The following is a 17,485-nucleotide window of genomic DNA, read 5'->3' on the forward strand; positions in this document are numbered from 1 at the left end:
GGATGCTGCGTGGCTGGAATGAGACACTGCATGCAGAGCTCCTAGAAATGCCTGGCACCTAAAAAGTGTCCCCCAAACATTAGCTACTGTGTTGGGATGCGATGGAGATTGGGGGATGCCTGGGTGCAGGTGACCACGCCTGGGCTGTGGATGCAGGTAGGATTGCCCAGGTAGAGAGTGTTGAATGAGGAGACTCCACACCTGCAGAGTCTGATACAGTAGCCAGAAGCCACATGTGGCTATTTCAATTTAAAATAAATAAAATAAGAACTTCAGTTCATCAGTCACACTGGCCATGTTTCAAATGTTCGACACTCCCATGGATTCAGTAGCTGCTCTATTGGACAGTATAGATACAGAAAGCTTTCTGACCTACCGACTGTCCTATGGGAAGCAGTTATATAGAACAAAACCCCAAGGAACTTATTCCAATTAAGGAATCATGATAATAATAGCTAATTCAGTGATTATTCACCTTGTCATGTACTGTGCTAAAAACCTTAATAAATTATCTCCACATTTTCTTCAAAAGCTCTACAAAATACTAATAATTATTATTCAGATATTACATCAGAGGAAATCAGGAAGTATTGTTTAAAGGACGGCTCCAGGTGACTTGTCAAGGGTAAGGATCAGGGAATGCCATGACCCACATCTAAGTCCAATTCCAAAAGAGCCATTCTAGATCAATCTTTCATTCAGCCGCCGTCAGCCCTACTACCACACGGGGCTGATTCTGAGATTCCTGCAAGTGGCATCATTCATACTGAGAATACGCTCATTCTTTATGTGTAGGCTCACATTTCATTTTTGAAACTGCTATATCTCCTGGGGTCACAAAGAATGCTGATAATAACCAGATAAATATTTTCAAAATATTTATGACTTTTCTAACTTCTAAGGCAAAAGACATAAAATGTTAAATAATTTACCCAATGGCGCATTTTTTTTCAGTTTTTTCCCAGCTTTATTGACGTATAATGGACAAAATTTTATATATTTACAACAGGAAGTTTTGGTGTAGGTACACATTGTGAAATGGTTGCCACAATCAAGCTCATTAGACATCCATCCACCCCACAGAGTTGCCTTCTTTATTGATGGTGAGAACACTTAAGATCTACTCATTCAACAAATTTTTAGTATACACTACATATTATTAACTATAATCGCCATGCTGTACCTTAGATTTAAAACTTCTTCATCTTATAACTAGAAGTCTGTAGCCTTTGACCAATATCTCATTTTTTCCCCTCACCCTCCAGGCCAAAGTAACTACCATTATACTCTCTGCTTCTGTGAGTTCTATATTTTTAGATCCCACATATATGTAAGATTATACAGTATTTGTCCTTCTATGTCCGGCTTATTTCACTTAGCATAATGTCCTCCCGATTCATCATTACTATCACAAATGGTAGGATTTCCTTCTTTTATATGGCAGAATCATATTCCATTACATGGACTGCATTTCCTTTATGCATTCATCCATCCACAGACATTTAGGATGTCTCCATATCTTGGTTATTGTGACTAATCCAGTGGTGCATGTTATTAGTGTCTGGCTTGGGACACTTTGGGTGAAGCACAGAAACTAGAACCAGTTCCTGGATTTTAAGTCTGATGTTGGGGTACCAGGGTGGCCCAGTCGGTTAAGCCACTGCCTTCGGCTCAGGCCGTGATCTCAGGGTCCTGGGATTGATTCCCTCATGGGGCTTCCTGCTCAGTGGCGAGTCTGCTTCTCCCTCTCTTCCCCACTTGTGCTCTCTCTCTCTCTCTCTCTCAAATAACTAAATAAAATCTTTAAATAAATAAATAATCTGATGTTTCCCCACTGGTGTCTCCCTGTGATGCATCAGTGTAAGGTGCACACGTAGTGTATCAACGAAGCATTTACCTTCTTTTACAGTCTGTTGTCAAACGTTTCCTGAGGACAATTGAAATGGGGTATAAATCACAGCTTTTCTTGTTCCTACCTGGAAAGGAAGCCTCAAGGCAGCAGCCTGCTGTCCCCGGCCTTTGTTTTTGCCTCATCGTTGGGTTTTGCATTATGTCGATAGTCAAAAATGTTTAACTATTTTGCTTGCTGAGGTTTTGACAATGCTGTAGATCTATCATCAATCATGTTAGATGATGAAATTAACACAATCAAACCCTATTGTAGTCGCTCTGAAGTAAAAAATTGCTTTTCAGGGATAATAACAGCTTTTCCCAAGACTCTGCTTTCTCTTCTCCTTCTACAACTTGCGGTTGGTGATTGGCAGGTGGCAATCTCTTTCACTTGACACGTGTCTGCATTTATGTTTTCTTCAGTGACATTTTGATGATATGTGTGACTCATGTGATGCTAATAATACTTTTCACATTCATCTCATTTTTGCCGCTATATACTTACATAAGCAGAAAATTACTATGTTTGTAAAAAAAACCGTTCTGCAGAATTATCTGTGAACTTAAGAGATTTACTGCTTCGTTTGATGCTGAAAATGTCATTGTCTGATTATTTCTGCCATCCCATCAACCTCACTCTGAGATGTTATTTCAAGGTGAGAGGGGAAAAATGATGTTCTCAAAAAATCAAAACCAAAACCCAAAACTGAGCATTTGTATCTCAATAAAACCATGATGTTAGCCCCACGTATCAGGGCTGTATCATGCTATTTATTCTCAAGGGAAACCATACGTCAAGAAAATTATTGTTGAAACTATTAGAATAAGTTGCAACTTTCTTTCCTCTGCCATGTATGTTCAATAAGTGCTTTTTGATGGACTAACAAATGTCAGTTTTCATGCAGAAGTGACTTTTCAGAGTTTGTATTTTAAGAAATGTAAATATATGAGAATTATAGAAAAATATAATCTTAATGCTATGATACATTTTATGTTCATACATGTCCTGCAACTGAATATGAAATTTGAAATGGAATTTTAACTTTCCTTTGGGGTTTTATATTTTTTTAAAAGATTATTTATTTATTTATTTGAGAGAGAGAAACAGAGCAGAGAGGGCAGGGGCAGGGGGAGAGGGAGGGTGGGGGAGCAGAGGGACAGAGAGAGAAGCAGGCTCCCCGCTGAGCAGGAAGTCTGATGCAGAGCTGCATCCCAAGACCCTGGGATCATGACCTGAGCTGATGGCAGATGCTTAACTGACTGAGCCAACCAGGTGCCCCACATTTTTAAAAACAAAACAACTTTTTTTTAAGGCAACTCCATTTTGTGAAATAGCATTTTAAAATATACACATAAAATAAGATTGGCATGGTAACTTAATTAAGAAATTTATATTTATGCTCCACCATATGCCTACCCCTATTCAAGGCATTGTAAAAAAGAAACAAAACAGAAGTCTTGATCTCTGTATTCAAAGATTTTGCATTCGAACAATAAATAATATTTCAGAAGACAAAAGATGAAACATAAAATGTGCTATAAAATAATTTTTAAACTCTCTAAATAGATAGCATTACTATTTTTAACATGTTAGTTTTGTTTGAGAACTTATGGAGAAATTGGTGCTTAATATGGACCTTGAAGAAATTGTAAGATTTGGATGAAGGTCTACAAAATGTGACAAAATTCAGCTACCAATGCTGACTAGAGACAAAGAATTAGTTATTTAGAACATTTAATAACTAAAAATAATAAAATATCATAGCAGGCATATTGTAAGCAAAATTATGGTTGTAAGAGCTCTCTCATGTAAACAAGCAATGGAAAATTAATTTGATCTTAACTGTGTTTAATTCCAACTAAAGTAAGCTCATGTAATTCACAATGACAAAATGGCTACCACTAAAACAAACTTGGAAGAATTTGTTTAGATTCTTCTGTTTTGCTTAGTCATAACATTTTTTCATTCACAAGATAACGTGAACACAAATTACTTTTATGACATCCAATTTGCCTATATGAAGAGTATTCTTTGCCACACTTGAATCCTTTTGAGTTCTTGTTATATTAGGAGCTTTTGCCGATTTCCTTGTTAAGACCAGAAATATCGGGGGAAGAAAGATTTCAGTAGACTTACATGCTGATGTTCTTATACAATTTCATATTACAGCCAGGGCCACAGTGAAATAGGACTTGATGCAACTTCTTTGGACATCTTCACGTTGACTGACACCACAGGCAGAATTAGCTAACTTTACACAGATGAACAAAAATTAAAAACCAAGGGAGAACTTGTCAGAAAAGACATCACCATTTCTAATACTGGGATGAATTATTAACAACAGCAAAAGGGTATAAGAGGAAAACTTCATTGATAATAAATGAAATCAATCCTAAAAAGAGCTTTGGGTTAAACGCTGAGCACTAGTAAGTGAATGTGTGTTTACTCTCTGAGAAGTTGTACGTGCTAAAAATATAAAAAGGCAGTTTCTGCTGAAATGAGAAGAAAAGGCTATCGGAGGGTAACTCCCCATTACTGCAACCCTGGGGAGGCTGCAAAAGCAAGCAGAGTTAATGAGTTCTGACAACTCACCCAAGAACTATGAGAAACCACTGAGGGAAGAAGGCTGAGTCATGGTGGAGGAGGGAGAGTTGGCTCGCTGAGGCTGCCCAAACGAAGTTCCAGAAACAAGGCGACTTAAACAGTGGTTTATTTTCTGGCTGTTCTGGAGACCAGAAGTCCAAGATCAAGGTGTCTTCAGGGTTGGTACCTTCAGAGATTCATAAGGTAGACTCGGCCAAGATTTTCTCCTGGCTTCCGGCAGCTTGTCGACAATCCTTGACTGGTAAACTCATCACCCAACCTCCATATTCACATGGAATTCTCATGTGTGTGTCCGTGGCCAGGTTTCCCTTCTATAAGGACACTGGTCATACTGGATTAGGGCCCATCTGACTCCAGGGTAGCCTCATCTTAACTAATTATGTCAGTTTTCAAATAAGCTCGGATTTTGAGGTACTGAGGTTAGGACTTCACTATCTGAATGTTGGGGGTCATAAATTACCCCATAACAGAAGACTGGATCCAAAGGAGGCCAGATCCCATAATTGGGAGAATAGACTCAGGGAGAGACCTTGCCGCCCACCCGCTGTGTCCTTTTCCATTTTCCGCATCACCCCGAGCCTCTCTCGGCCCACAGCAGACACGGACAGGGAACCTGTGCCACAGCCCAGTGGCCAACAGAGGTGGCAGGATATATTCCTTTATGATTGCCGCTGTCACAAATTGCCACAAATTTCATGGCTTAAAACAGCATAAATTTATGATTTTGTATTTGGAAGTTAATAGTCTTGATGCCATTATTTGGTATTTTGTGTTTATAAAATTTTTCCGATTCTCTGAGCTGAATATGAAATTTGAAAAGGATTTTAAAGCTTTCCTTTAGAACTTTACAATTCCAAAATTAGAACTAAGAAATTTTACATATATACACATATAATAAGATTTGTATGTTAAATTAATTTAAGAAATTTTTATTTAAGTTTTATCATGTGCCTAATTCCACGTAAGGCATTAAAAAAAGAAATATATATACATAAAATTAAAATGTTGCATATTTTATGTAATATATACATTTCAAACCATATATACAACTCAAATCATAAGAAATACTTTAAAAGAATAAAGGTTAAGTCTAAAATTTGTAAGGAAATGGTGTGCAAACTACCTGAAGAGATACCATGACTCTTTTCAACATTTGTTCAAGTCTTTTGGGAAGGACTATGGAGGAATTGGTGTTTGATACGGGATCTGAAGATTTGCTAAGATTTGGTGAGAGTCTACTCGACATGTACGGAATGTCCAACCAAAAATAATGACTAGAGGCAAATAATTAGTTATTTCAAATACCTAAAAACTCAAAAATTGTGTTAAAATAAAGTTGTCAGCATTTTAGTTCCTTCTGGAAGTTCTAATGGAAAATCTGTTTCCTTGCCTTCTTCAGCTTCTAGAGGCACGTGCATCCCCTGGCTTCTGGACCTTCCTCCATCTTCAAAGCCATCACATCACTTTGATGGCTGCTCCTGTCACAGAACTCCTTATCTTACTCTCTTTCCCTTGTAAGGACCCTTATGATTACATTAGACCCATGTGTATCCTCGAGGATAATCTCCCTGTCTCAAGATCCTTGATTTACTTATATCCACAGAATCCCTTTTGCCATGTAAAGTAACAAACTTACAGGTCTGGCGATTAGGACCCAGACTTCTTGTGGGGGGGGAATCATTATTTGAGGTCATATCGGAGTGTTGCCAGATACCAGCTGAGGGAGGAAGTAGATGTCTCTGGCTCACTGGCCAGCTAGGAGTCTGGAACATTTCCTTATGGCCCCCATGGGTTCCCCCACCCACCCTTTCACAAACTACTGAAAAGGTCAATGTTTCCTACTGCTTTATTCGTAGTACTCCTTGTGGTAGATATTTGTGGTGTTCACTACTATCTAGATTCTCTTTCCTTCCTGGGCACCTGGAAGACTATACGTCCTGTGAATCTTTTATTCTTGCCAAAGAGCTGTGGTTGAAATTGACTCTTACTTTCCCAGACCACAACAGTGAAAAACCTTAGATGTTTCTCAAGGTTCCTCTTTCTTCCACTGATGGTGCCAGTGACTAAAGGTGGAGGTTAAGATGCTATCTAAGTACTAAGTACTAAGATACTATCAAATTGAGTCCCTGAGGAACAATGTGGGGCAAAGACTTCCATTTGTGCCCTATCTTTACCTCATATATGTTCTGCGAGATTTTGTATGTGTAAAAAATAACCTTTTCTGGAGGATTAAGTGCTGCTATTTTAGGGTTATTTGTCCATATCATCTGATATACAACTGAACCATAACACATGCATTTTTTTTACTATATATGTTTTTCTTTCTACCAGACTGTGAGTTTTGAGAGAGAGAACAATAGTTCTTTTAATTATATTCCTAGTGATAAAAGAATATTTGGCTTAATTATGGTATTTGAAAGAGTAAAATAATCAAACAGTGCATTCTCGCTTATGCAGTGTCCTCAAGTGTTCTGTTTCTCAAGGTTCTCTGTCCTCATCATAGAGGAAGGTTGAGTATATTTTGCAAAATCTGAATTTTAAATAATTCCTTGCACTTTCACAATGAAATTTTATCCATGTATACTAGCTATAAAATCTTATTATTCCATCAAATAACATTTACAGAACAAGTTAAATTGTTACTTTTCAGTACTTTTCACAGGGCAAACCCATTGATAAGAAAGAGACGACGTCTTGAAAGCTAGTTTTTGTATCACAAATGTTGCATGAGTATTTATGTGCAAAGCACTTATGAGAGGGGAGAAGCCAGTAAAAGCCAGAGGGTAAAGGAGAGAGACTGTGCACGTGGAGGCTCTCCTGCTTCTGTGCTTCCAACAAGAAACGTGGCATGGCCAGTCTTTCCTGTGTGGTAGCAAGGAGCATGCTTGACTTAACTCAGTGTCTAGTTCAGGATCTTGCAGCAGAACAATCTCGTGAAACACACTCTTTCCAGGGTGAATTCTTCATGTGCATGGATTCTGGACAATTAAGTAAATAAGTAACAAAACAAGCATAAATCTCTCTGAGACATAACTTTACAGAAAGCATTCTATGTTTATGGACTGAAAGAAATATGGAGCCTTCATAATCTTGTTGATTTCGTTCATTTTGTTTCAAGCTCGCAAGTCTTTTCAGGACAAATGGAATTTTCTATGACTATCCTGAAGCATTAAAAGTAATTTATATTTAGGTTTATTCTGCATGCCTTCTCCTGGCACAGTCATAGGATAAACATTTGAGGCACTACTCTCTTCTCTGAGTCTTTAGTGTAGAGTATTTTACAGTAAAGTACACGGTAGGACAGAGGTCTGGTAAAGATGGAGTAATTTACATCTCAGTCACATCTAGTTTTACTAGCTGTGTTTTCACTGATGGATGAAGACCCAGCAATATTAAGGTAAGAGATTTAAAGACTATAATGATAGTCTTGCTCAAGAGAATTACCTATATTTTGGACTTATTTTAATCAGTATATGAATTATTCTGTATTTTCATATTTTTCATAAGGAATATCAGCATATACATCAGAAGTTAAATATCTAGAATTATAGAAAACTATATTAGGATAAAGTTTTTTTCTGAAGCCATCATTATATTGGAACCAGAGCTAAAAAGAAAGGAGATAATTTTTCTTTTGGTAATTCTTTATTATTTTGGACTTTGTCCTCTATTAGTTTCATTGATATAGGTAAGTGTATCATATATCATTGAGTTGGTTCATAAATGAGTTTGTTGTTCTTAGCTTCTGATCTTATATTGGCCAAGAATGTCCAAATTTGCTAAGATAGAGCAAGAGTGTGCTTTAAAGTTTGCATCTTCTTAGCAAAGAGAACCAGTGTCAGAGCCAGAATATGCTGTTAGTGATAACCCGGAAATTAGATTTTCTGTAAGGCTCCAATGAGCTCATCAAATATTTACAGAGCCCTACGCTAATAATCCTATCAAGGGATATGCTGCATTCAGCATTATGGGTTGTGGTAATCAAGCAGATGAAACCAAAGAATAGCTCTTTCATTTACTTCTGGTATTCCTGTTTGTCCTCTCATTGTGGAAATGTTATTTATCAAATCACTATTTCATCTTTATCATTATAGCCAGTGAAAATCAAATGCCAATAGCTCTCCACAGTTTGGACTCAGGTCCTCCAGGAACTTGCTCCACTCAGAGTGATGCTGCTTCCTCTGGCCACGGCAATACCATGTAACTTGGATGGGCTGTTAGATCCAGAACGCCATTTCCCTGTCCTGAGGGAAGTACTGTTATGGCAACAAGTAAACTCCTTCTTCATCTTTTTCTTCTCAGTAACAAGAACCCCCATTCTGACCTTCACCCCAGGAAGGATATGAAGGTGGTTCAGTTTCTACCACCCCAGAATACGACGTTCTGGCACAAGGATTATTGGGAGATGAAGGCAACTCTTTTCCTGGAAGCAGACCCTAAATTCCTGTTGTGATGCCCCCAGCCCACGCTACCAGGAAGGAGATACCAACCCTCCACTGAAGGCAGCACTGCCCTGAGAAGATTTACACCCTCAAACCTTTCTGGAGAGCTCTTATCTTCCACTGGTTTCCCCCATACCTTTACTTTCCCCAGTTTGCACCTCTAAAAACCTAAACCCTTCTTCCTTTGTCTTGTCACTTCCGTACTGATTGATTGTTGCAGTGTTCTAACCATGCCTTTGTGTTACTCGTCACTGGGTTTCTCCTTGTTGTATGTGGGGGTGGGGGTGGGAGGGATTTAATAAACTCATTTTTCTCTTGTTAACCCTTTTGTTGGTCTATTTTTCAAGGCCCAGGCACAGAACCTAGGGGAATAAGGAGTTTTTTCCCTTCCCCTATAGAAGGCATAGGGACATTGTGGAATATAATTAAAGTATTTTCTTGGGTGGATGAGTAGGAGACCACAGAAATAAGATGAATTTTGAAGGAAGGTGGTGCTTCATCATATCTATAAATAAGGCTTGGGAAGCTAGCACGATGCTGAGCTATAAAGCAGCAGGACGATTCTATATTAATGGTGCAAAACGTCCCTGGAAGAATGCTTAAGAACGTTCTGTGACTGGAATTTGAAACCATAGGAATCCAGTGTTATTTTGTTCCCTAGATAGAGTCATCTGCCCATCTTTTTAAAAAGGAATAACTGTGCCAACTCATCTCCATGTCAGGTCACTTTCAGACCTGGGGATGTAGCTCAGTGGTAGAGCATATGCTTTGCATGTATAAGGCCCCAGGTTCAATCCCTGGCATCTCCATTACTTTTTTCCCCCAACTGTACTAACCTGTTTTTTAGGCTCATTCGTTAAGTATCATAGCATCCTACAGTGGAAGCTACATCATCAGCACTGCACATCAGTCTAAATTACAAGTGACATCTTACTCTACTAAATGAACTATATGAAAAGCTCATGTTGTGATAATACTTTCTTTCAGTATTAATAGCATCTTTTTATTAATCCAAAATAAAAACCTAGCCTTTCCAACAAATCTTTACTTCTCTATTTGGTTCATTTACATTACTGCTAACATCCTATTTCTTTTAATAAAACCATACGAATGATCAGGTGGAAACTTACCCGCCCTGCCATGGGCATGGCCCACTTGAAGAATGAAAACACAACACATATATTTATAACACTCCTTATTTTCAAAGTATTTTCACATGCGATACCGCTTTAGTATTCACAGCAAAGTTATAGGATATAATGGTACCAGGACTGCCTCACAGACTTCACAAATTAAAGAGACGTCTTTGTTGTGTCCCCCTTCTTCTGCATTATGAGTCTATTTGAGTATTTGGCTGTGTACCTTCCCCCTGACATCTAAGCTGTGTCTCCCGCTCTCACCGGAACAGAGTTAACTCTCACGCTGCCGATCAGCCTCCCTTTCCAGATGACACATGATGATGTTTGATGTGAGTCAAGGTACTGTTCTCCTGTGTTGAGTATCTCCCCGGCAGCGGCGCTGCTTGCCTTTACTTGTTTGCTCTATGAGTAAAACCTAGAGATCCCATGTTCAACACTTAATTTGCTAGGATAAATCTAAGACCTTCAGATCAAAGACATTTTTAATTATGGAATACAAGGTTGTACATGGATTCATATTTCAGAGGAATATTAAAAAACTCCCTTAACTTATTCACCATCTTTGAGAAGCTATTAAACTTGAGAAGAGAGCGAAACAGTTTCTCTAATTACGAATATATATTACACATTTTATTGCTTCATTTGAAATAGTATCTCTTCTCATGTGCTCTCAAGGTCAATGTCCCCTTTCTTGGTGCACGAAGATGCTTGGGAAGAGGAAGAGAAAGGTGACAAGCACCAGCTCGGCCCCTGTCACCGCCTGCCCAAAAGCCGTGTGACAATCCCTATATTTTCTTGACAGCCTAAAGGACACCCTTCTTTATCTTAAAGTGTAACTCAACTGTCAAGTTCTTGAACTGAAGTCAAATACCGTTTCATTTTTTATATTCTGGAAAACAAGAGGACTGTCAGAGAAGTCAAACCAGAAACTGTAAAACGAATAAGTATTAGATGATGTTTTCTATGCCACAAAGGACCGAAAAGAGAAAAAAGCAAGTCATATGACAGCTAATGGTACCTTTAGGAATCATGATGGCAACAGCAGGAGCCCCTTCGTTCTTGACCACAACCTTAGAAGGTGGTGCTATCTTCAGCCCCATTTTAAAATTGAGGAAACTGATGAACTAGGGTTATGCATAAAGGGTTCAGGTCATGGGTCCAGCTGAGCCGTGTGGCCACTACACAGACCTGAGAATCAGTCTGGCCCCAACACTACAGAGCCATGTAATGTCAAGAAATGAGTCTGCCTCTATGGGTCCCATAGATTGCACACAGGTGGTAGTAGGCTGGAGCCGAAACAGTCTGGGCTTTGGTGCTGGTTTGACTTCATACTCAGGATTCTGGCGAGACTAGATGTCTGGGTGGGCTTTGCAGCCCCAGTGACCTCCAGTAGTTTTAGAAAATAGAGATAATAATATTTAGCTCAGAGGCATTTGGGGGAATTTGAAAAGTTGACATATTTTATGCACTTTAGTTCCTGATACTTACTTAGTTCCTGATAGACTAACCCTCAATAAAGAGTTCCTATTTTTTCCTCTACCAGATAATAGAAAGATGACAGTCAAGGAGTCTTGTCATTCCAAAACATGGATTCCAAGACAAGCCCATTATTTGGAGAATTAAGGAATATAACTAATGAAAAAATATGTAAGTACATGGAAATATAAATAATTTTAAAGTTATTGCGCAATATTTTAATGAAAGTTAATGGTAGAATTATTCAAATTAGATTCAGAGGGTGGTAAACATGCTTTGAGCTTGAAGAAGGGGGAGAACTCATAAACTGGTAGGGCTTGGGAATTTTCAAGGCCTCAGGAAACAGGGCAGGTACCGAAGGCTGCATAGCCTTTTAAAGAAGCAAAAAAGTGGGGTGCCTGGGCGGCTCAGTCGGTTAAGTGTCTGACTCTTGATTTCAACTCGGTTCATGGTCTCAGGGTCATGGGATCACACCTCATGTTGGGCTCCCAACTCAGCACAGAGTCTGCTTGAGATTCTCTCTCCTTCTGCCTCCCCGTAACCCCCTCCATTTGTGCATGCTCTTTCTCTCTCTAAATAAATAAGTAAATGAAATCTTAAAAAAAAAAAGGCAAAAGTGTGCTCACCATCCACCATGTGGCAACATGCACAGAGGTGGCCAGACAGCACAAGACTTAGGAGATGAATGTACCCGCGTTTGACAGGAACCGAATGGGACCAATAATGCAGAGTCAGGGAGTGGGAGATAAAGCAGGAATGGAGACTTGCGGTCAAAGTTGGGGTGGCTGTAGAAGTCTGGGGAATTTGCTCTTGATGCTGGTGATAAAGGGAATGACCCGCTGAAGGTTGGATCTCATTGCTTCTTGCATTTTTTCATTTCCTCTTCACTTCTTTATTCCTGTAATACTCAGTTCAGAATCACTCTCTTCCCCAAGGTTCCTTAGGCCTGCCAGCCACCGTCAGGAGGTCCTCCACTCACTACTCAATGTCCCATGCTTCCTTTCATCACAAAACTCATCGTGGTCGACTGTAACTTTTGGACTATTTGCCTCCTCTCATGACTGAGAGCTCCTCAAGAATGGAGATCATCTCTTACTCATATTTGTGTTTTTTATAATAAACTTTACATTACAGCAGTTGTAGATTTACAGAAAAGTTAAGAAGATAGTACAGAGTCTCTATGTATCTCCGCACACAGTATTCCCTATTGACATCATTTATTAGTATGGTACCTTTGTTAAAACGAATGAAGCACTATCAATACATAATTAACTAAAGTCCATAATTTATTCAGGTTTTCTTAGATTTTATCCCATCACCAGGCTAAGCCATCCTCCCACCCTCCCTCCCCTCTAGAACTTTGTTTTTCAGAGTCCATCGTCTCTCATGATTTGTCTTCCCCTCTTGCTATCTTCTTCTTCTTTTTTTTTAAACATGTAATGCTTTCTATAATGTATGGTATTCTTTGGAAAGAAATCACTACGTGCAGCCCACACTTAATGAGTAGAAAGTTAGGCTCCCCTTTCTGTAGGGTGGAGAACCTATACATTGTTCTGAATTATTTGGTACAGGAATTCTCTACCATTTATTAATTTATGCAATCATTTAGTTATCAATAAATACTCATGGCTATTTATTTTATACTTTGGGTTATAATCCAAGGCAATTTTTTGGTCAAACGGCTCCTGTTTTAGCTATTGGGAGCTCTCTCAGTTGTCCTCTGCGTCCCTCTGACACCCCTGTGAGTGTGCACTTGTGTGTGCTCAGCATTTTCCTACTTTCTGACACCACAAGGTATTGTGGGCTCATCTTGCATATTTTCTGTCTCAGTCCTGGAATCAGCCATTTCTCCGAAGAGCTCTGGGCTTTTGTTTGTTTGGTTCTGTTTTTTGCTTTTGTTTTCTTTTATTTTTGTTTTTGAGAATGGTATTAGAAGCCAAGATTCAGGGGCTGGGGGTGCTGATTACTCCTGGGGCTTCAGTTTTTTATCATCTCACCTGCCTAAGCAAGAAAATATATGTGTATGTATACTAACACCTGAATATCTACGAATATTTCTAGGTGTAAGCATCTGTATCATATTGAGTGAAACTTGAGTTCCTACTGATGTCTCCACCTCTAATGCATTACCATGTGGGTGATTCTAGCCTCTTCACTTGGCTTATCTGTAAAGTCCTACCCTAACACTGAGAAATTTATCTACTTACATGTTCAACAGCAGTTTACATGTACCAGAATCGTGACAGCAGGATCAGGATTGTTAACCTGTATACCACACTGAAAAACAACTGTATCAGCTAGAAGGCAGTATTTACATGCAGTTCATTTTGCTTTTGTTTGTACAGATTCCACTCATTTCCAAAGTTACTTAGATGAGCACCTTCCCCCAGTCCTCTGTGTGAGGTTGCTTCAAACATTTGAACAGATATCTCTTGTCACAGCATCAAGTTCCTTCCTGGGATGACTAACTTCCTAATGATTTTCTAATTTGCATACTTTATGTCATGAAGTTCTATAGGTTTGGACAGATGAACTACATCATGTATCCACCATCACAGTATTGTATAGACTAGTATAAATTCCCTAAATCTGGGACACCTGGGTGGCTCAGTCAGTTAAATGTCTGCCTTCGGCTCAGGTCCTGATCTCAGGATCCTGGGGTCGAGTCCCACATCGGGCTCCTTGCTCAGCTGGGAGCCTGCTTCTCGCTCTGTCTGTTGTTCCCCCTGCTTGTGCTCTCTCTCTCTCTGACAAATAAATAAGTAAAATCTTAAAAGTCCCTAAATCTCCTGTGCTTCACCTATTCATCCTCCCCATCTCCCCACAAAGCCCTGGAAACCACTGATCTTTTTATTGTCGCTATAATTTTGCCTTTTCTAGGGTATGATATAATTGGAACAATACGGTATCAGTCTTTTTCAGACTGTCTCTATTTAATATCTCTATATACACATAAGATTCCTCCATGTTTTCTATGGCTTCATAGCATATGAATAATTGAAATGAGTGACAAATATAGTATATTTATGGATAGATGGAGTATATTTTCATCTACAGTGGTTACCATGAAACATGAGGCACCAGGGGGTGCTTAAGGTTTTATTATTATTATTTTTAGTTGTTTGATTTGCTTTGATTTTTGTTAGAGCATGGTACTGCAGATGTTGTCTGCATCATAACAGATGTGTAGTACTGGAGTCCCTGAGCATCTGTGATTTATGGGCATGGATTAGCGAGTCTCCCAATCTCCCAGAAAAACATGCAGAATACATGTGTACACATACAGGCGTGAATGGGAGCTATGTCTTTATTTATTTTAAAGTTATTTCCTCTAATATCCATATTTATGTTGAAATCACACTCAAGCTGTATTTGCTAGTTGTGATAACAACTTAAATGTCTTATACCATCAAAAATCTATTGTTGAGTGAAGAATTGCTAGTACTGTAGAAGAAATAGCAGCTGCTTGTGGTGATTTTGATCTCTTGTTGTTTTAACTTTGATAGCAAAAAACTTGAATATATTCCATAAATGCTGAAATATAGAGATAAGTGTATCTTGAATAATGATGTGGAGAAGTCACCAATAAACACCTTCAGTAAATTGCAAATTATTATGTATTACAATGTCCAGAAATTTAAGCTTCAGAGAGAGTGGCAATTCTCCAGGAAATTGGATCCTTGGAAGGGTGATTCAGCCAAGTCCAAACTTTGATCTCAGCACTGTGGATGGTGTCCGGGATAGCAATCATAGATGAGGAAGTGGGTCAGATTGCCACTCTGAGAATAGGATTTTTCCACTAACTTCATGGTGGATGAAAAAAGTATTCTGTGACAACCTGCCTGTCCTAACCTCCATTTAATTCCTCTTCTTTTATAGAAACACAAAAATTTGTTCCCTAATGAACAATGTATCTCTCTACCAGTAAGTCTAAGGGTCATGGCATGCTGATGCTCAGATTCAGGGCTGTGTGCAGAGGAGGAGGTTAGACAACATGCAAGGGCTGGGTCACACCCAGGGCTCTGTACACTTCCTGGAGCTGCCCAACCACCACCAATGCAATTAAGTGTTCCTCCATGGGCTCTCATTTGGCAGCCCCTCCTGGGCACAGTGCCTCCCAGACTTGCCTGCTCTTCTAGCCCTTGTATAAAACTCCCTTATTCCGTAATTTGCAGTGACTTTTCTTCCTGACCACATTTAGACTAATGTCCAGAGATAAACGTCTTTCTTCAAAAGAGTTAAGGATTTATTTACACATTTGTAGATTGTTACATTTGTATATATATTTACCTAAAAGCAGAAAAAAGCAAAACTGTGGTTACATATTGATGGGTTATTTTTCATAGAATTTGCATGCTTCGGTGAAAACAACTTTAAAATGCCATAGATTTTACTATGTTTTCTATTACTGTAAACACTTTACATGTAAAGAAAAATTAAAGAAGCACAATTAAATATTCTTACCTGATGCAAAGTAAACACCAAAGAAGGTTGTGTTTGTGGTGATTACAAAGTACATAAAGGCACATAAGGTATAAAAATATATATTTCTCATCGGTCACAACTTGTAGCCAATTGAATACATGTATTGCAAACTGTTTGCTTGCAATGTAGAAAGTATAACCAATCATTTCTCACTTTCATTCAGACATGGGTCTGGAGCAAAGTTACTAACCATGATTAATACTGATTTGGTCTTGAAATTTCCTTCATCTACACAACCAATGCTCAAAATCAAGATTTCAAAATATGTGTTTTTATTGCTCAATTTGCATATTCAAGAAAGAGTAGTTGAGGTTGCTACATGGATTTCTACCTAGTAAATCTTGTGAGCCAAGGCACAAATGGAAAATAGCAGTCCCATCTATCAAGAAATAGATTTAATTTTCAGCTATCAAAGTTGCAATGCAGTCCGTAATGCGGGGCTTGTACTGAACATGCCCTTCAAATGTTATTTTGCTATTTTATGGTTTCTGTCATTTCTGAGACTGCCACGCATAATGATGTCAAGTAGAATTCCTCATTCTTGCTATTGTCACTCACAGCCCACTTGATAAACGGCACTGGACAGGATGGAAGGTGAAAAAAAATGCTTTTTCCAAAATTAATGGGATACTTATGCATTATTATCTGTTGATCACAGAAATGCACTTTTCCTTTACACGTGTGTCAAGCTGGGAAAGAGTGGCCACATTTCAACGGAAAGGTCTTTTGTACTATTTCACCTTTGTATGACACCTCTCTAGGGGTGGCCCTCCATACAGATGGACTAAAATACACTAAACTTTGTGATGTCCCTGTGTTTAAAGATCACATTACTGCCTCATCCAGGGATAATATTCTGGATCATGCAGTGAATATAGAAATGTCCGACTGGAGGGCCTGGGTGGCTCAGTCGGTTAAGTGTCTGCATTTGGCTCAGGTCATGATCCCAGGGTCCTAGGATCGAGCCCCGCATTGGGCTCCCTGCTCAGTGGGGAGCCTGTTTCTCCCTCTCCCACTCCCCCTGCTTGAGCTCTCTCTTTCTGTCAAATAAATAAATAAAATCTTAAAAAAAAAGAAGTCCAACTATAAGATGCCATTAAGCAGGATATTATTAAGTCCAAAAGATTCTCTGTTTCTCTATGATGCAAGAATTAAAAAGAAGTATTTGAAGTGGACCTTCTCTATTAATAATACATGTTTAAACTTGCTTCTGTGTGGTATTAATTTTAACTCTCTTGAGACAACAGTTCTATTATAATGGTGTTTCTAATAGCTCTAAGTCTTCTTTAGGGATATCCAGTTAGCTTCCAAAATTACAGATTCTTCTATTTGCTACTATTGAAACTGGGATCTAACTTTTTTAGCGTAATTGCATTTTTGAGCAGTTTAGTTTTTAAGATTTATATTAGAAACAAATTGATCCTTCAGTAGTGATGACAGATCTTTAA

The 17,485-nt window shown here is 38.7% G+C and overlaps 1 non-coding gene across 1 annotated transcript; it reads left to right on the forward strand.

Annotated features, from left to right (window-relative positions):
• Positions 1–9,674: 9,674 nt before the first annotated feature.
• TRNAA-UGC (transfer RNA alanine (anticodon UGC)) lies at positions 9,675–9,746 on the forward strand. The gene has a single exon. It is a non-coding gene; the product is annotated as a tRNA-Ala (tRNA).
• The last annotated feature ends 7,739 nt before the right edge of the window (positions 9,747–17,485 follow it).

Source organism: Eumetopias jubatus, unplaced genomic scaffold (assembly GCF_037043125.1).
Source record: "Eumetopias jubatus isolate StellerSeaLion01/CBP00866 unplaced genomic scaffold, mEumJub1_p1.0 scaffold_16, whole genome shotgun sequence".
NCBI classification, from domain to species: domain Eukaryota; kingdom Metazoa; phylum Chordata; class Mammalia; order Carnivora; family Otariidae; genus Eumetopias; species Eumetopias jubatus.